General features: G+C 33.8%; 1 protein-coding gene and 1 non-coding gene across 10 annotated transcripts in view; both read right to left on the bottom strand.

The window, feature by feature from the left end:
* The window catches only part of DNM3 (dynamin 3), a 608,953-nt gene that overhangs the window by 128,089 nt on the left and 459,859 nt on the right, over positions 1 to 21,005 (bottom strand). The window lies entirely within an intron of this gene.
* LOC143681805 (U6 spliceosomal RNA) lies at positions 14,848 to 14,949 on the bottom strand. The gene has a single exon (XR_013174863.1). It is a non-coding gene; the product is annotated as a U6 spliceosomal RNA (small nuclear RNA).

Raw genomic sequence — 21,005 nt, 5'->3', positions numbered from 1 at the left:
ATTCAGTGTTCTAACATAATTGTATTATAGTTAGGTAGTATTGTGCTGTCCATGAAAATAATTCTTAACCTAGATAAAGGAAATCTGTTCAAAGTCCTTAGTGGTTTTTAAAAATTGCTGTTTAAAAATCTATACTGCAAAGGAGATTTTGACCAGACAGCTATTTAAAGAACAATGATTTCATATTTTAAGACTAACTTTAAAATTGAAATGTCTTTGCCTTCCAGGAAAATTTAGAAGCTGTGAAGATTATTTCACTGCTCTTTCTTTCACATTTAACTGGATTTTATTTTAAAGGGGGAAAAAGCTATAAAAGATAAAATTGCATGCAACACAGTACAAAACCTATTGCAAAACAAGCACTTGCACATTTTTAACCACAAAGAAAATACAAAGGCAACCCCAAATCTCTTTTAAAAACTTAGCTGAGAAAGGAGACAACACAGCACTTTCTTACTGAAATTGACCTTTTCCCTTGCCAAACTTTGAAAACGGCCCTCTCTAAATTACAATAAAGTCAAGGTTGACTTGGTTTTCTATAGTAGTGAATACTCTTAGGGATTAATTTAGAAAGACCTCAGGAAGTAGCAATGGAGAACCAGTCATAAATTAAAAATATAACCTAACTGCTGCCTTGTACTCTGTATTTGTCAAGTCCTATCAGCCCACTGTTCCCAGTTCTGGGATGCCACTAAAGAGATGGGGAATATCCATCAGGGTAATGAGGATAGCTATGGGGTGACTAAAGAGGAGGAAGAGGAGATTAAAAGGCCAAGGGGAGATATCTTCAAGATGAAACCAGCAGGCAAAACACTATCAGCAACACTATGAAGCTCCTTAGTTTAGCCATTGCTATTGGTGGGTGACTGGGGTGGGGGAGGAAAATGTTAGAGTGCCACAAAGAGATACAAGGAAGAATTTTCTGGTAATTTAGATGAGCCTCAGCTTACCAGGTCTCCTTCAAGGGTTAGCTAAGCTATAAGGTGGCTGGAATCTGGGAAGGATAGCCCTGAGTAAAACAGGAGCAAATGGTGTCATGCAGCTAGATCTCTGAAGGCATGAAAACATTTCTGACCCAAAGGATGAAGTCTGAAGCCAGATGGCGCCCCGTAAACTGTCTAGGTGCCCTATGTTGAAGGACTCTACTTTTCCCCTCCCTCCAGAAACATGCAATTTTCCACTGGAGGTACAGTTACTAGACAAGAATGATGAATTGCATCTGCAAAGAAGGAATCTGATAATTTCCAAGTAGAGTTTGCCTGGCATCTCAGTGATCTTACAAGAAAAAAAAAAAGTTTCCTAATAGAAATAAAGTCAGAGTATCTTTTAAATATTTGGAGTAGGCAAACTGCAATCTCCCACATGGGATGTTATCCCCTCTCAACACTCTCTCACCAACCAGTTATGTTTCTGGTAATTTCATTCTTTTCAATCTTGAGTGCTTTTAGTTTCTAGAAGAACTAGTACGACTTGATGGAAAGAACATAGACTGTGGAATTAGACAGAGAAATTCAAACCTTGGCACTTGTTTGTCATGTGACTTTGGGTCAACTTACTCAAGTTCTTAAAGCCTTAATTTCCTCTTTGGTAAATGGGGATAGTACGATCAAAGAGAGCTGTCTTAACTATGTGAAATAATGTATGCAACACATTCAGCACAGCACCTGATAGTGAATTAAAATGCAAATGTTCCTGAAGAAAGTTAGCTCTCAAGGTTTGATTCTCAGATGATATAACTGACACTGTTCCAGATGAATCATTTACTTGAAATGTATTCCTTCCTGAGAAAGGAAGGCTAAAGAAAGAGGTAGACAGAATAAGCAGTGAGAATGAGCAAAGAACAAGAGCAAGGACACACTTCAGCTCCTCCACAGCTGTGCCCAGTGCTAAGTTAAAACACTGGAATAAACAGTCACAGAAACAAACATAGATTTTCATCTTGTTAATATATTTTAGATTGGTCTTGCCTACAGGTAGCATAAGACATTTCTCATCTTTCATTTCCAACATTATTGAACTTTGAACTTTCAGACAAAGAAATCAGATGATAAAAATATACATTAAATTTTTCAAAGTATCAGTTGAGAAACAAGTACAATATTACTAAACAAAGAAGCTAACCTTTAAAAGCAGAATTATAAATTATGGAGTTGGTTCTGCAAATCAGCTTGATTCATGTTATAAAGAAATCGTAAGATCACATTTGGCTATTATATTTGAAAAAACTAATAAAAATTTCTTATATTAAGTACAATAGGTATTTATAAAGTTATTCACAGTGCTGAACAACATATATCGATGCTTTAGGGGTAAAAAGGTGACCCAAGGGATGTGCCACTTTCTAGGTCAGTGTGCTTCAAGCTTGCTTACAAGGAGGAAAATGGGATGTCTTGGCCCCAGGGTTCACTCAGTCACTAGGATTTTTCTGGTGACTCTCCATTATGAGGATTAATTTGTGGACCATGGATAAAAGGAATAAATTTCAAGATAATGGTTCAGCTGAGCCATCTCTTAGACCATTTTGTAACAAACTCCAGGGTCCTCTCCCTGTGTCTCGCTTTTTTCAATCCATGCTGCTTTTCACTAGAAATATATTCTACCCCACACTATTGTCAACAATCCTCTAAAAATCTGGATGTGTTCCTTGCTACCTAGTTTCAAAACTTCCTCAGAAATGCTTCAAAATTTCACAGTATTTAGTTCTAATATCTCATTCTCTCTCCCCATCAACACACACACAGGAAATCTTATTACATTCAATTTTCATAACCTCAAGTTATAAAATCTACTCTTTCCATCAAAGCAAAACTTGCTGTTCCCTGAATACATTTTTCTATCTTTGGCCATGACTTCCTGTATTCCAGCCTTCATATGTGGAATGTCACTTCAATCCATTCTTTTACCTTATTCAGAAAAATATTTCAGGACAATTTAATGTTTGGCATGAATTACTCTTATGCTATGTATGTGTATGTTTTTAAAACTTGGATACTACTAATTTTCGTAACTTTGACTTTTAATGACTCTCTTTATAAACTTTTCATAAATGTTTTTCCTGTTCTCTCCTGATATTAGCTTGGAATCACTTATAAATGGCTTTTTATATGTTCAATAAAATAAAATATGTAAAGTGAATTTTAAAATGTAAAATGCCATATAAATATTAAATATCATTTTTTGATATATATCCTCACAGAACATGTAATTACCATTAAATAAATGTTGACTGATGTTTTAAGACTGAAAGAAAAATCTAGCAAGTACAAAACCCATAGATTTGATAAAGAAGCAATAACAAAATTTACTCACTCCCTTATTCACACAATGATTATTCCTGAATAACTACTATATGCCAAGCACTGTTCAAGGCACTGATGTTCAAGCCATGACCAAATGAGATTAAATTTTGGTCTTTACCGAACTTATGCTCTAATGGCAAAGATGGGAAAAGAAATAAGAAATGAGTAAAAATATCAAAGAGTATATGTTATGAGTAAAATAGAGCAGGAGGAGGGAACAGAATAATGTAAAGAATGGAGTCAGAAAATGAGGTGGTGACATTTGAGAAGGGAAATGAATGGAAGAATGGGAGTGGCATGTGAGAATTTCTGGGGAAAAGAATTCCTGGGAGAGGGAATAACAAATTCAAAAACCCAGAGACAGGAACAAGCTTGACATATTTAAGGAACAGTCAGGAGGCCGGCCTCACTGGAGCAGAGTAGAAAATGGAGAGAGTAGAAAATGAGTTCTGAGAAGCAGCCAGAAGCCAGATCATGGAGGGCCTTGTAGGCCACAACAATAAGTTTAGATTTTTTTTTTTTTTTTGAGAGTGATGGAAAGATATTGAAAGAATTTAAGCAAAGGTATTACATGATCTGATTTATTTCTTTTGAAACTTTCTAGTTGCTATGCTGAGAACATGTTAATCATAGAGTGGAAAGAGCAGAAATAGGGAGACCAATAAGGAGTCTACTACAGTAGTCCAAACAAGAGATAACTAGGTTGGGAAGGTGGAGGCAGTGAGGAGTGAGTGAATTCCTAATATGTAACCAAGGAAGAACCACCATAATTTTCTGAGGAACTGATTGTAGAAAGTAAGGGTAAGAGAGGAATCAAGGGTGATTCCTTAATTTCTGGCATAAGCAACTGGGAGATTGGAGGAGGAGTATGTCCAGGTGGGGAAATCAAGAGTTTGGTTTTAAACTGAAGTTGGTAGGAAAGAAGTTGGATACAGATTTGAAGCCAAGAAAAAAGATTAGGGTTGGATATGTCCATTTGGGATCTTCAGCATACCAAATGGAACAAGGTCATTCTCAATATTTTCAAATGAGGACACTGGTGACTAAAGCATTGAGGATCTCACTAAGATCAGGACTGATGACATTTGATAACAGTAATATAAAAAGACTAAAGTCAAGACTGATGACATTTGATAAAAACAATATAAACACACTAAAGTAACGTCATGAGTTTTCTTCTCATTTTGTCTTGATTTGGGAATTGTTTAGGTGCAAATACCTAGTTTATTGTGCATATGCAGAGACATAAAAGACCCTGTATCACATATGCAGGTCTACAATTCAAATCTATTCAATTAAATATTTGAAACTCGTGTATTTGAAGTGAATAAGCTTCTACTATAAACATCTGGGTATTAAAAGAAATTTAAAACAACCCCAATTATTTTTCATTTCAACATGAAATTATTATTCTTAAACTTTCCCATAAATGAATTGTACCCTCCAAAGGTGATGAAGCATCAGTCCTTTTTCAACATGTCCACTCATGCACTTTCCTACACTGCAAAGAGAAAAATGACAGGCAGTCTGGCATGGTTATGTTTATAAAACCAGATTGCTAGTGAAAATAAGCAAAGCAAATTTCAGCAACAGAAAACTGGCCTAACTCCCTGGGTTAAGCATGGGGAGTCTGATTTCATATCCCAGGAAAAGTCATAGTGATAACAGAAACTACCAAAGAAAGAACATTTTAACCTCCAAACCAAATTAAATCAGTCACTTGGTCCTGCTTGGGTTTTTCTCTCGTCAGCATGTGTAGGGGTTTACATGGAAATGCAGCCAAGCTAAAAGTAGTGAAGCCAATGTCGCAATGTGACACAAGCTGAGTTTGTATACTTATGTAACAAGTAACATGCTGATGCTCCCAATTTTTAAGTGAAGGCAAGATGAGGCAAGGGATGTTTATGAAGAAAAGGGCTAGTGAATCACAGACACTTGCCTTCTCCCCCATGGCATATCAAAAAGTAGTGAATGCTTCCCTGATGACAACTGTATTCGTTACCTATTGTGAAACATTAATGGCAAGACATATCCCTGGCAAAAGGGCTATAAATTATGAGTTGTGATAAAAACTTGGCATTTAGTAAACATTTTTTTAAATACTGGGCCTACTGACCCTTTTTAGGGGGTTCTCAAGATCAAAACTATTTTCACAATACTTACTTGCCCTTTTCACCTTATTCTCTTACAAGTTTACAGAGGAGTTTTTCAGAAGCTACATGATGTGATGATGTCATCACTCAGGTGCCTAATAAAAGTGAACTTACGTAGTCTTGTGTTTTCTAGAATTTTCAAAAGTAGTATATGTATTTTCTGAGATTAACTCAGTACTTCTAATGCGTAGTTACTAGCCATTTTTGGCTATTCTTGTTGTAATCTATGCAACCCTATTATGATCTAATACATTATTATTTTGAAATCCTAAAGTTTTCCTGTGCCTATGTAAAAATGCAAAAGCAAATATATTTTGTTATTTTGCTTTGTAATACTTTAACTAAAAATTATTTTAAGTAAAAAATTTTATCTAAAACAATATCTTAGAATTTAATTTTGATTCTAGAATAAAAATGTAATATATTTTTCTTATGGTTAAGGATAGATCATTGGCTCAAAAAAGGGAGATTGAAGATTAACTTTCTCAACCCATAGCTGCAACATTTACATCTAAAGATGTTGAAAAAGATATATAGAGAATATAGATATAGAGAATTCTCTGATTCATGGAAGGGAGGAATTTCCAAAGAAACAGGGCAAAACTATAAATAAGAAACAACAATATGATGAAAGCTATCTTTCCCTTGGCTTAACAGATGTTTACAATTTACTATATTATCTTAAGCCACTGAACATTTTTGATTAGTATTATAATGCCAGTTATGGCATCATCTTGAGACCAAACACTGGCCATTAAAGAAGAGAGAGAGAGAGATCAAATATTTTAAACATGACATGATGAGTTCTTTGAAAATTAAATATTGTTTGTTAGACTTTCAAATTAGAAATGAAAAGGCCACAGAAGCATAACATGGGTGATTTGTATTGCATTGGCTGGAGAAAGCATACACTGTAGCTGAAAGACTCATAAAGAAAACTTTATACAGTTGACATTACTGAATGCCTCCTGGATAAAAAAGTCAGTAAAAGAAATTACTGTCACTTTCTAATGATAGAGTAACTTGCCTAATTAAAGACCGAGTTGCAAGATGAACCCTGAGTTTAAAATCTCATCTTCAGAATTGTACTTTTACCTTAAAATGGATAAATCTAAAGACATGATTACACTTGGTGTTTTGATTATATTTGTCTAGTATCAGCACCAATTAATTCTCAATCTTCTTTTATGTGAATGGTTATTAATAAACATAAGCATTGCTGAAAGAGCCGAAGTATAGAATAACATATTTTTTAATTTTATGGTTTATCTTGCACATTTGCATTGATGCTGCAAAAACAGTGGATCAACTGCTGGCATCTTTGCACAAATCAAGACTGTCACAAAGCTACTATGAATAATCACTGTACTCTTCGCTGCCATGAGCTCAAAGTCAAGAGAAAAAACCAATTTCACTTAAGGATATCATGGATGAAGCAGTAAATTTATTAATTTTATTGAATCTAGATCCTTGAGTACATGCCTTTTGATATTCTATGTCACATAATGGGAAGTATACTCCTGAAGTTCTGCTGCATACCAAGCTGGCTGTCTTGTGAAAAGGCACTTGTGCAGTTGAATTGCGATTGAACTAACCTGAAATTACTTGAAAGACTGATCGATAAACACTCCAAAGTTACTAAACTTTGAATTTTAGGCAGTTCATTCTCAAAAATGAACGATGTGAGTATGCCATTTAAAGGAAAACAAATGACAGTAATTGTGGCTAATAATGAAATTTGGCTTTAGAATTTCAGAAGACTTCCATGTGTACAATGGACTTGACAGTTTCCCTTTTCTGATGAGACTAGCAGTGATATAATAAACATGATTTATATATATATATAAATATATATATCTATATATGTGTGTGTGCATGAATATATGGAAGATGTATATAAATCAGTGAGCCAATATTTCCCAAATGAAAAATGCATGACATTACAAATTCACTGATAAGTAAAAGATCCATTCAAAGTGCAAGAAAGATCGGACCAATGGATTTCAATATAACAGCATATGGAGAGTTCACTGATAAGATTTCAGATTCCACATTGCAATTAATCTTTAAGAAACCATCACTTGGTGAATTTTGATGAGGTATCAAACAATATACACAATTATTTGAAAAGGTTATAAAATACCCTTCCCTTTTCCATCTATATATCTGTATGAGGCGGGATTTCCTTCATATACTTCAGCCAGAGCAACATATTGTAACAAATTGGAAGCAGAAGCAGATATGAGAACCCAGCTGTTTTCTGTTAAGCCAGACATTAAAAGGATTTGCGAAATTGTAAAAACAATACCTCTCTTCTCACTAATTTTCTAAACTACAGTTTTTAATGTTTCATGAAAAGGATTTATTATAGTGTTTTTAAAATGAATTAATAAATCAACTAACATTTTTTCTCATTTAAAATTTCTAACAGAGTCTAAACAGTCGTGTGCTGCTAAATGTCTGTCTTTCCAGGGGAATAAAAGCCATGATTTGTGGCATTTGCCTATTTCTATGGTATAAATAATCCCACTACAACCAATTGCAAGCAACAATAGGATGTCAATAGGCTCACAAAACCCCTGATGTAATCCACACAATCCACATAAAGTTCTTTGGACTCCTCAACAATTTTTAAGAGTGGAAAGGATCCTGAGACCAAAAAGTTTGAGAAACTCTGGTATTGAGCTTATATGACAAGTTTATTTTTAAATTCATAGTGTAATCATCAAAATGCAGAAATATTTTAATTATTTTAGCATACTGATAGAACAACCAAGTTGCAAGCATTTATTTTCTAAAGCAAATCATCCTATAATATTAAAAAGAACAGAGACTAATGTCTAGTAGTACGATACATATCACTCATTCTTTTGCCTATACATTTCAGTGAGGTGGATTTAATACACACTCAGAGCAAATGAGATACTGTCTGAATTCAAAACTACTCTCTGCAATTGCATTTTTGAAACTGTTTCTTCATATGCACAGTATTTTCCTGACATTCTAAGAAAGGAACAGGCAGTTTCAAAATTAGAAAAGAAAAGAAAAAGACTCACTACAGTTAGGCACTGCAAATATTTTCTTTATGAAACCATGCATCTGCTTGGAGTTAGCTGCAGAGTGTGACTAACATTTTCTACCAAGGCATGTGCCATGTCAGTTTCCTCTACTGTGGCTGTGATTGTTAATTAAAATTAATTACACATGCCAGTAAATAGTTTCCCTCTGAATTCAGCAAATTGGAGCGGGATAATATAATTTATAGTCCAGGTATATTATTCAATCTTCACAATATTTTTTCTCAGCAGGTATAATCATGAAGGTCAATAGTTAAGTTGGAACAACAGTAAATTAACTGAAGAAAAATAAAAATACATTACACATGCAATTTTAAGTTCCCCAAATTCTTGATTTCTAAATAGATTTGACCGTGCAAAAAGCCAAACTTTTAATTAATATTCTTGAATGTATGATTTGATCTAGTTCAGTGAAGGTCACACAACTTTATACATCCACAGTATTTCTTTGGTTTAAAGGCTTTTCCTTCCAAATGCAAGAACTCCTAGCAAGGGATTACTTCTAAAGTCAGAATTGTATGTGATAAAATACAATGTATCAATGGGAAATACTGTGTCTGCCAAAAGTGTCACGAATACATTGTTTAGTTGTAAGTGGATTTAAATAGCAACAAATTTGAATAACAACCTTCTTGGGACTATTTCTGTTTATTCTACTACCTGATATAAGTTTTCCTTTCGACATGTACATTGTTTTACAATATTCTACAGGTGATCTCTAAAAACCCATTATTTTAATAGTCAGTAAAACATGCCCTTAGTTGTCTTCATTTTTTCCCCTTGGGAGGCTTCTAGGACTGCCAAAAGAAATTCAGGTATTTAGAAATTTCTAGACCCACCTAGGGAAATTTTCACACCCTGCTTAATCATTCCTTAAGAGCTTCCCAGGTTACTCATGAAATACCTGAATACCTGGCTATACCACTGCTGGCTTCAGCTTGGGAGTGCCATGTTATCACAAAATCACCAGTCACTACTTAAATCACTTCCTTAAGGCTGAAAGGAAGCTTAAGCACACAATTCATCTGGTTCTATCCTTATCATAAATAGCCAGCATGTAAATGCATTCCTCAAAATTAGTCTGAGACAAGCCAGTTAATATATTGAATCCAATTCTATAATTTAGAATGTCTAATTAGTATTCAAAAAGAAAAGCTAAAATTTTAACAAAGCTAGCAATACAATTGTACTTACAAGCAGTCACATGTTTAAAGATATGGATTATTTGTACCAGTCTTTTTAAAAATGGAATGCTAATCTGTCAGACTTTCTCTTGCAACTTCACCACCACAGTGTCTCAGAGACTGTATAGTTAAAATCGATCATATGTTGTTCTGCAGCATGTCTGCAACTAGCAATTGCTCCCCTATAGGTAATGAATAGCAGCTGGGGCCATTTTATGGTTCCCAAATGGAGGCACACTTCTATCCCAAGCTGCCTGAAGGGGGTGGGGGAGGAGGGAATTGCCCATCAGCAAATAGTTGTTCCGGGAAGTAGGTGGGGAGTGGGCAAAGTTTGTTCTGAAATCCTAGAAGAAAAGTAAACTTGCTGTGAAGAATATAATTTCTTTCTGTTCTTGAACTTTACATAGCCCTATTGAGCTCATTCATCAAGACAGACCTTGGATAGGAACCTCCTGAACACGAATGCCTCAAACACTTTGAGCAAATATCTCTGTTGGCACTACTAAAGGTTTGAGATACAACTCCAGTTTAAATCACTGGGAAGAAAGGAACTAAATCTAAGTTGCTGATTTTACCCTATCAATCCATTTGAAATCCCCAAACTTTTCTGAGGAAAACTATGCCTACTTTCCCTAGAAGAATGGATATGGACTACACATTGGTGTTTTAAGCAAGAAGAATTCTTACAAAGATTTTAAATGGTATTTGAAAAAGCTGAAATGCTCTTCTCCAGCAGAAAAGGCAGGACATTAAGTAAGACATCATCACACTTCTATTTGTTTTCAGAGTTAGAGTTTAATTTGAAAACCAATAAGAGAAGAATTTAAATTGATTGATTCAAGCCACAGATATTTCATATTCACGCAGTTAATTATGTTGCCTTTCATGAGAATTTATCTTAGCTGTGAAATCAATTATCACAGACGTAATTCACAAAAATATTACCAAATAATATTTGATTTCTTCATTGGTGTGGTGTGTGAACCAAATATATCAAATAGGCAGGCAATTTCAATTCTCCAACCCATATCTGTACAGGATCCCTTTTGAAAACTTCCCCACCTTCCTTCTCCTGCCCCTGCCTCTGCTGCACCTAAGATTTCCTAATGACACTATTTCACAACCAGAGATATTTAAAAAGGGAAAAGATGCAGTAGTGAGACTTGGGAATTTATTGTAATGTACGGGGATCAGAACCATCTGACAACAAATATCTTTGCAATGAGAGACTGGAGTAAAAGAAGAGAGCAGCACAAAAACAGAGTTCTTTGATTCAAATATTTGGACTTAATTTTCAGCATATAAAATGTCCTTTTATTTACTTGCTAAGCATGTATTACTATCCAACTCCTTCCTTGAAAGGGAAAGCATAGGGTTTATCTTTCTAGATTTAAAGGTGGAAATAAACATTACTGTCATATTGTGACCTCACAATTAATAGCTGCAGAAGTCCTCAAAGCTCTGAGCTCCGTGAACTTAATACTTCTAGCAGAAACAAGAAGTAATGGAAAACTTACAGATAGAAATTTAGCTCTTTCCTTCCTAACTTTCCAAAATTCTGTATAATACAGAAATCCTGAAATTTGCTAATGCTTATTGAGAGCTAAAGAAGAAATGAAGATGTAGAAAGTTTAATTTACATATCTACAAAGCACCTTTGAATAATAGTAGTTAGATTTGAGAGCAGATCTGAGACCGAATTTCTAATAAAATATCTACCAGAAATTTCTTTCCTTAAAGGATAATCTCATGGAATTCTGTTCAATGCAAGCAAAACCCCATTTACACAGCTTGTACATAAATGAAAAATCTCAGTTACTTCTTTCTAAATAAAAAGAGTTATTTTTGTCCTCGAACTATTTCCTCAAAGAGTTTTAATCTACATTTCTGTTATCATCCCACTCGGGTAAATCTGAAGCTCTAGGCTTTTAGAGCTTACCTACAGAATGCTTTCTTGACTATGAGCATTATTTATATCTTCTTCAGGGGAAAAGTTTCGTATCTGTCTGTTCTGTTCTTAAATTTATGCTATTGTGCTTTTACAATTGCTAGGTACTCTGTTTGGCCCTGGAAAATAAAGCAAGGAATAAGACAAGCATTGCTTTTCTCTTATGAAAAGTAGTCTAGCAGTTGATACAGATGTCAAATACATATGACAATAAAAAAGTATTTTTAAAACCTTTTTATTGTGGTTAAATATACATAATGTAAAAATCATTTTAACCATATTTGAGTACATAATTCTGTGGCATTAAGTAAATTGACAATGTTATGTAACTTTCACCACTTTCTATTTCCAAAATATTTTCATCATCCCAAATAGAAATTCATACCATTCATAATAACGTCCCATTACCCCCCCTTCCCAGCCTCTGACAGCCACCATTCTATTTTCTATCTCTATAATTTATTTATTCTACAAAGTTCATGTAAGAGAAAGCATAAAATATTTGTCCTTTTGTGTCTTCAAGTTTCATCCATATTGTCTTCAAGATCCATCCATATTGATTTATCTATATTGTAGCATGAATTATACCTTCAATTCTTTTTAATGCTGAATAATATTCCATTATATGTGTATATCACATTTTGTTTATCCATTTATCTGTTGATGGACACTTGGGTTACTTCTACTATTTGGCAGTTGTGAATAATGCTACTATGAACACTGGTGTACAAAATACCCGTTCAATTTCCTGTATTCTGGGAGTATATACCTATAAGTGGAATTGCTGAGTTGCATGGCAATTGTATGTTTAACATCTAAGGAACAGTCAAACTGTTTTCCATAACGGTTGCACCAGTTTAAACTCCCACTAACAGTTGCTGAGGATTTCTATTTCTCCCCATCCTCACCAACACTTAATTTACATTTTTTTAATAATAGCCATCCTACTGGGTGTTAAATGGTCCCTGATTATGGTTTGGGTTTGCATTTCCCTAATGGCTAACGATGTTGAGCTTTTTTTAAAGTGCTTATTGGTTATTTGAATATCTTTTTTTTGAAGAAATATCTATTCAAGTCCTTTGCCAATTTATTAATTGGTTTTTTTTTTTTTTTTTGCTGTTGAATTGTAGGATTTTAAAATATATTCTGGATATTAAAACCTTATCAGATATATACTTTATAACTATTTTCTCCCATTCTGTACATTGTCTTTACACTTTCTTGGTAATATCCTTTGATAAACAAGAGTTTTTAATTTTTGTGAGGTCAAATTTATCTATTTTTTCTTTTATTGCTCATGCTTCTGGTATAAAATTTAAGAATCCATTGCCTCCTATAAGATCTTGAAGACAGTTTCCTATGTTTTCTTCTAACAGCTCTATAGTTTTAGCTTTTATATTTAGTTGTTTCATTTTGAATTAATTTTTGTATATGGTGAGAACTGTGGGTCCAGATTCATTCTTTTTATATATATATTTTTTTTATTTATAAAACAACATAAAAACACATTCTTAACATACGAGACATCCCATACATGGTGTACAATCAATGTCTCATGATATCATCACATAGTTGTGTATTCATCACCATGATCATTCTTTAGAAAATCTGCATCACTCCAGAAAAAGAAATAAAAATAAAAAAGGACAAAACTCATATACACCATACCCCTAACACCTCCCTCTCATTGACCACTAGTCCAAATTCATTCTTTATATGTGGACCTCAGTTGTTCCAACACCATTTGTTGAAAAGACTATTCTTTCCCCATTGAAAGGACTTGGTGCCCTTATCCAAAGTCAACTGGCCATAGATGTGTGGATTTACACATGGATTGTCAATGCTATTCCATTGGTCTCTATGTCTACCCTTACTCCAGTATCACTCTGTTTTAATAAAACTCTGTAGTTTGTAGTAAGTTTTAAAATCAGGAAATGTGAATCTTTCAACTTTGTTCTATTTTGAGATTGTGATGACTATTCAGGGACCCCTGCAATTTCATAAGAATTTGAGGATTTTTTTTTCATTTCTGCAAAAAAAATTGAAAAAAACCTGCTGGAATTTTGATAGTGGTTGCATTGAATCTGAAGATCACTTTAAATAGTATTGCTATCTTAACAACATCAAGTCTTCTCATCCATGAACATGGGATGTCTTTCCATTTATTCAGTCTTCTTTACTTTCTTTCAGCAATGTTTTATAGTTTTCAATGCAAAAATCTTTCCCCTCCTTGGTTAAATTTATTTCTAGATATCTTATTCTTTTTGAAACTACTATGAATGGGATTGTTTTCTTAATTTCCTTTTCACAATGTTCACTACTGGTATATAGAAACACAACTGATTTTTGTGGGTTGATCTTGTACCCTGCAGCCTTGCTGATTTCATTTATTAGTGCTAGTAGCTTCCTTATTGATTCTTTGGGGTTTTCTATACATAGGATCATATCATCTGTGAATAGGATAGTTTTATTTCTTCCTTTCCAATTTGGATGCTTTTGTTAAATTTTCTCACCTAATCTCTCAGGCTAGATCCTCCAGTATAATGTTGAATAACAGAGGTGACAATGAGTTTCCTTGTCTTATTCCTGATTTTAGGGGAAAAGCTTTCAGTGTTTCACTAATGGGTATGATGTTTGCTGTTTTTCATAAATGTTCAAAATTCCCTTCTATTCCTTGTTTTATAACTGTTTTTATCAGGAAAGGATGTTACTTTTTGTCAAACACCTTTCCTATATCTATTGACGTGACCATGTGATTTATTTCCTTCATTCTATTAATGTGGTATATTACATTGATTGATTTTCATATGATTGCTACTCTTGCATTCTTGGAATAATGTCACTTGGTTATGGCATATAAAATTTGTAAAATTCTGCTGAATTTGGTTTTCCAGTATTTTGTTGAAGATTCTTACATCTGTATGCAAAATGAATACTAGTCTGTAATTTTCTTTTATTGCTCTTTTTCTGGCTTTGCTAACAAGATAATACCTCATAAAATGAATTAGGACATGTTACTTCCTCTTTTACTTTTTGAAAGAGTTTGTGGAAGATTAGTATTAGTTTCTTAAATGTTTTGTAGAATTCAGCAGTGAAGTCATCTGGTCCTGCACTTTTTGGAGGTTTTTGAATACTAATTTGATTTTTCCTTTGTTATTGATCTATTGAGATCTTCCTTTTTTTTTTTTTAATATGGAACATGTCATGAATTTGCATGTCATCCTTGTGCAGGGGCCATGCTAATCTTCTCTGTATAGTTCCAATTTTAGTATATGTGATGCTGAGCACTGCCATTTGTTCTTAAGTCAGCTGGCATAATTTTATGTTTCTACGACTTTGTCCATTTCATCTAGGTGTAATAATTTTTTTGCTGTAAAATTGTTCGAAGATTCTTTTATGATCCTTTGTGTATTTTGTAAGGTTATCAGTAATATCCCCACTTTCATTCCTGATTTTAGTTATTTGTGTCCTCTCTTTTTCCTTTGTGAATATGGCTAGTTTTTTGTAGATTTTATTGATATTTCAAAGAATCAACTTTTGTTTTCAATGGTCTTATTATTTTTCTATTCTCTTTTACTTATCTTTGTTTTAATCTTTACTCTTTCCTTCTTTCTGCTAATTTTGAGGTTAAATGGCTCTTCTTTTTCTAGTTCCTTTTGATGTGAAGTTAGGTTATTGATTTGTGATATTTCTTTTTTAATGTAGACATTTACCACTATGAATTTTCCTCTGAGCATTGCCTTTGCTGCATCCTTTAATTTTCAGTATGTGGTGTTTTCATTTTCATTCATTTCTAAGTATTTTCTAATTTCCCCTGTAATTCCTTCTTTGACCCATGTTTAAGAGCATGTTGTTTAATTTCCACATATTTGTGAATTTTCCAGTTTTCCTTCTGTTATTGACCTTTAGCTTCATTCCACTGTGGTCAGAGGAGATACTTTATGTGACTGCAATATATAAAAATTTATTAACACTTGATTTATGGCCTAAAATATGGTCTATCCTCAAGAATGATCCATGTGCACTTAAGAATATATGTTCTGCTGTTGTTAACTGGAGAGTTCTATGTCCATTAAGTCAATTATACTTTATAGTGTTGTTCAAGCCCTCTATTTCCTTATTGATATTCTGTCTAGATGGTCTATAAAATATTGAAAGTGGTATATTAAAGTCTCCAACTACTATTGTTTCTCCCTCCAATTCTGTTAAATTTTGCTTCATATGTTTTGGGGCTCTGTGTTAGGTGCATATATGTTATTTTTGTTGTATATTCTTGCTGGATTGAACCTTTTGTCAATATATAATGTCCTTCATTGACTGTAAATTTTTGAGTTAAAGGCTATTTTGTTTGACAATAATATAGCATCCAGCTCTCTCTCTCTCTGTCTTTTTTGCATGGGCAGACTCCAGGAATCAAACCCAGTCCCTGGCATGGCAGGCAAGAATTCTGCCACTAAACCACTATTGCACCACCCTATAGTTTTAGTTTTTGTTTTTTTAAACCCCAGTTCTCTTTTGACTGCTAATTGTATGGAATGTCTTTTTCTATTCAATCCCTTTATATCATTGTATCTAAAGTGATTATCTTGTAGCCTGCATAAAGCTGCCTCAGGTTTTTTTAAAAAAACAATCTGACAATTTCTGGTTTTTAATATATGAGTTTAATCCATTCACACTTAAGTAATTACTGATAAGGAAGGATTTACCTCTATTTGTTTTCTGTGGGTCTTACATGTTTTTTGTTCTTCAATTACTTCATTTCTATTTTATTTAAAAGATAGAATAATTTATATTTTATACAATATTTTATCTCCTTCTTTCTTTTCCTCTATTTTTTGTTATTTTCTTGGACGTTACTTTTGTGATTGCAATTAACATCCTAAACTAATAACAGCCTAGTTTGAATAATATCAACTTAGTTTCAGTAGTATATAAATACCTAACCCCCCTCATAATGTATGTCAGATTATGCCTTTATACATTGTGTGCTCATTAATATAGATTTTAATCATTACTTTACAGATTTGCCTTTTAAGTCATAGTAAGGAGGAAAAAAATATTATAAATCAAAAGTGCAACAATAGAGGATTTTCTCTTAACCTACATAGTTAGCTTTATGAATATTCTTTACGCGTTCTTATTGTTTCAAGTTACTATCTAGTAGCTTTTTATTTCAGCCTGAAGGACTACTTTTAGCATATTTTCTAGGGAAGGTATTCTGGTAATGAACACTTTCAACTTTTGTTTATCTGTAAATGTCTTAATTTTTCCTTCATTCTTGTAAGATAATTTTACCAGATAACAGAATTCTTGGCTGACTTTTTTCCCCTTAAGTAATTTAAATATGGCACCATGCCACCCTCTGGCCTCCATGGTTTCTGTTGAAAAATTGGCTGGTAAGTCTTATAAGAATCCTGTACATGATAAGTCAGTTCTCTCTTGCAGCTTTCAAAATTCTCTGTCTTTGGGTTTTGGCAATTTGACAATAATGTATATCGGTATGGATCTCTTTGAGTTATCCTGCTTGGAGTTCATTGAACTCCTTTCATCAGATTTGGGAAGTTTTAGGCCATTATTTCTTAAAACGACATTTTTGTCCCTTTCTCTCTGTCTCATTTTTCTGGGCCTCTTAAGATACATATGTGATCCCACAGGTTCCTTAGGCACTGTTCATTTTTACTTTGTTCTTTCTGCTTCTCACATTGGATAAACTTCAATTACTTTAAGTTTGTTGATCCTTTCCTCTGCCTGTTAAGTCTGCTGTTGAGTCCCTCTAGTGAGTTTTTCACTCAATTATTGTACTTTTCAGTTCTAGACACTCTGTTTTGCTCCTTTTTATAATGTGTCTCTTTATTTTGTTCAGAAAACCTTTTCCTAAACCTTTAGTTCTTTGTTCATGGTTTTCTTTAGCTCATTAAACATATTTAAGACTGTTAATTTAATGTCTTTTACTAATAGTTCCAAAGTATGAATTTCCTCAGGAATGGTTTCTATCATATTCTTTTTTTCCTGTGAATGGGCCATACTTTCCTGTTTCTTAGAGTGTTTTGTGATTTTTTATTTTTTATTTTTGACAAAGGGATATTCTGAATGCTATGTTGTTATAAACCCTGGAAATCTAATTCTCTGACTCCTTTGGTATTGCTTTTTTTTTTTCTTGTTTGAGGACTGGAGCTGTACATTTGTGACTTTTCAAACTACTTTTGCTCCCAAATGGGAAAGGAAAAAAAAAAAAAGAGAGAGATACTATCTTTTTAAGACTCCTTTGCTGCTTTTTCCTGCAAGGACTGAAACCATGGGCACCCTCTATGCCAGTTTCCAGCAATCAAAAGCATATATCAGTAATCAGACAACACATCCCCACATCATGACAGTTTTTGGAGAATGAGGTCCTTATTGCCATCCTTACATCAGCAAGCCAGATAGGAATGCTAGCTGCAGTCCCCACAGCTGTCTGCCATTTGGTTGGGGGGTGGGGGATGGGAGATGGTAGCTATTACAACAGAAGGTGAAATTCACTGATATTTGCTACAATTTACCAGTTTCTTCATTCACCTCTTCTCTAGGCACTGCAAATATTCACAGACACCAGAGATCCAAAATAGTTGATTCAGACAGTTCCTGCCAATTCAACAGCTGTTTTGGTAGAATGACTGATTCCTGGAGTGTCCTACTCCTACAGTCTTCCCTCATAGTTATATTTTAACTGATGAATTTATCATTGCGATAAAACTAGAAAGAAGTACAAGTTTGCTACAATGCCTTCACATAAACCATAACTTAATTTGACACACTATAAATGTTTCTCACAGCAACACCACTAACACCTGTTTAATACCAGTTTAATGTGTATTCTCCTTTGGAAAGAAGTCACCTGGTCTTATATCTACTGGAATTTTTTTGATACTGACAGTAAAATATGGGGAAAATTAAATCTTTATATCATAAATGACATTACAGAAACATTACAATGTACTAGGTAAGTCAATTGAGAGTGATAATAAATTCATTCAAATTGATTTTCTTTTCCTCCCACCAAGTACTCACAGTTAAATGATATTACAAACAGTCTATATGAAAAGAGAGCCCACTTTCATGCCACAGGAAAATGTATGATGGCAAACTGGCTGCTGACAGAGAAAAATACTCAGAATACTCAGAATATAAACAATTCTTACTTATTCAATGAGGCAAGAAGTGATGTCTTAAGCCTTATTTTGAAAATAGTGGGGTAAAGGAAGTAAAATAATTTGTCCAGGTGTCTTGTTTATGTTCCATACCCAAGCTTAATTGTATTATACTCCTCATATAATATTTCATTTCCTAGTCCAAAATAGTACACATTTTTATTCTACACGAATACGAATAAAGATGAGCCTCTACCATTCACATTTCTGGAAGACTAATTGCTTTTCTTTTAATATAATTTAACATTCAACTATTTCTAAGTGAGATACTACCTTTCAGACAGGGTATTGTATACCACCCTTTGCCCAGCAAATTTAATTAATAACTTTCCCAAACAACTTGAACTCCAAGGGCATCTTAATATAGCAACAGGCAGAAAGTATATGATTGGAAAACTCAGCTCCAATTTCTTTCCAGTTAACACATTAGAAAATATACTACTTAACAATGAGAATAAAGAACTATTCTTTTTCAGAAGGGCTAAAGAGCATACACTAGCTATATTGCAGTATTATTTGACCTTTATTGAGTGTTGACAATATGCTAGGGGCTAAGTGTAGTTGTGAAACATCCTAAAATCACTTTCTATAGGAAAAGGGAGGAGGAAGTGAGTAGGAACACTTGGTAATGTTGATAAACCATATCCCGAATTACAGCTACAAAGCAGTGCCAAAGAAAGAATGCCTTATTTTAAAAGAAAACAAAGCTCATCAACCCCAAGGAGTGCTCAGAAAACACCATGTGGCTGCCCAACAACCCCCCTGGACAGAAACAGATCTCTGCTGGCTACCAGAGCCAACATACCTTGGACCAAATGGGCCTTAGCATGACCTTAAAACTATAGTCCTGCGTGGGGAGAGCAGAGACCAACACAGTGAAGCCATTGTCTAGGCATGCTTCTACAAGAGAAAACATGGCATTTCTAATAAGATCAAATGGAATAAAAACCTGGGAGAACATTTTAATCTTTGGTTTAGGATATTTGTAAATAAAAAAGAAGTTTAAGAATCTTTTAATTTAGATTTTCAAAATGAATGCAATGAATGAGAGGATAAAGCACTAAGATGTACTAAATGTATAAGTCTTCTCTGATACTTATGATGCCCTCTTTCAGAGACACAGAGATGGGCTCAGGAATGCATATTGTTACCTGTAGTCTATATAGTCTAAATCATAGACTGAGATCATTCCCTGTGTGTGAAACTCATTCTCCTCATACGCTGAAGTCACTGCTACTGGTAACAAATCCTTCCCTTTATAAAAATAGCACTAAAACACTATTTAGAATAGCTCAAAATCTGGTTAACAGTCTCATAAAGATCCATATTAATTCAGCAAGGTACTGAAGACTTTTCAAAGGAGGATGATAGATGTATCAATTCCCATACACCAGATGATTGGGGACTATAGGATAACTGTTTTAAACTTTACAGTGGCAAGCTGAAATATCAACTGAATGAGCTCTTAGGAATAACGTTGTGATACAAATAGTAATGCTAAAGTAGTTTTTCAGGAACTGTGACAAGGGTCATGATTAGTTCCAAACAGGTCTTTGTAAATGAGTCAAAAACCATTCCACTGAAATGTATAATATCTGAAACTAAACAGAAATATCAACAGAAGAGATTAAAAATAATTCATTCCTGTTCTTTAGATACAATTCCTATTAAAATCATAGGTAGAATTCTTGTTACTAAGTTAATATTTAAACCATGGAATCAGAAACACTCCTGGATAAGGAGACGGCAGACCTGTTTTCCAGTTATGGCTCTCCCATTAACTTTTGTGACATGAGGAAGACATTTAACTGTTAAAGATGTACACTGTGAGGTAAAGACAGATAAGATTATCTCTAGGACTCAGAGAACCCTTAAGTCATATTTTATACCTAATGCCACCCTGATGTTTATACAGGGACTCTTATCCCCAAGCCAATGCATCTCACATGGGTACACTGAATAGACAAACGTTTTAAAACACTTTGTCATGCAAGACAGGGATGAAGAATATAAAATAGTGGAACATTTAGAAAATCCCCTATAAATTAAACAGATAAATTCATCTAAAGGCAAGGAAGCAGTATACATCTTTTCTTATATAATCTTCTCACAAAAGAAAGAGAAAATATGAGCCTTAACTCAGAATCAATGTAAGTG

This window comes from Tamandua tetradactyla, chromosome 4 (assembly GCF_023851605.1).
Source record: "Tamandua tetradactyla isolate mTamTet1 chromosome 4, mTamTet1.pri, whole genome shotgun sequence".
In the NCBI taxonomy this organism is placed as follows: Eukaryota; Metazoa; Chordata; class Mammalia; order Pilosa; family Myrmecophagidae; genus Tamandua; species Tamandua tetradactyla.
Note: the sequence above shows the minus strand (reverse complement) of the source record. Positions and strands in the feature narration are given on the sequence as shown.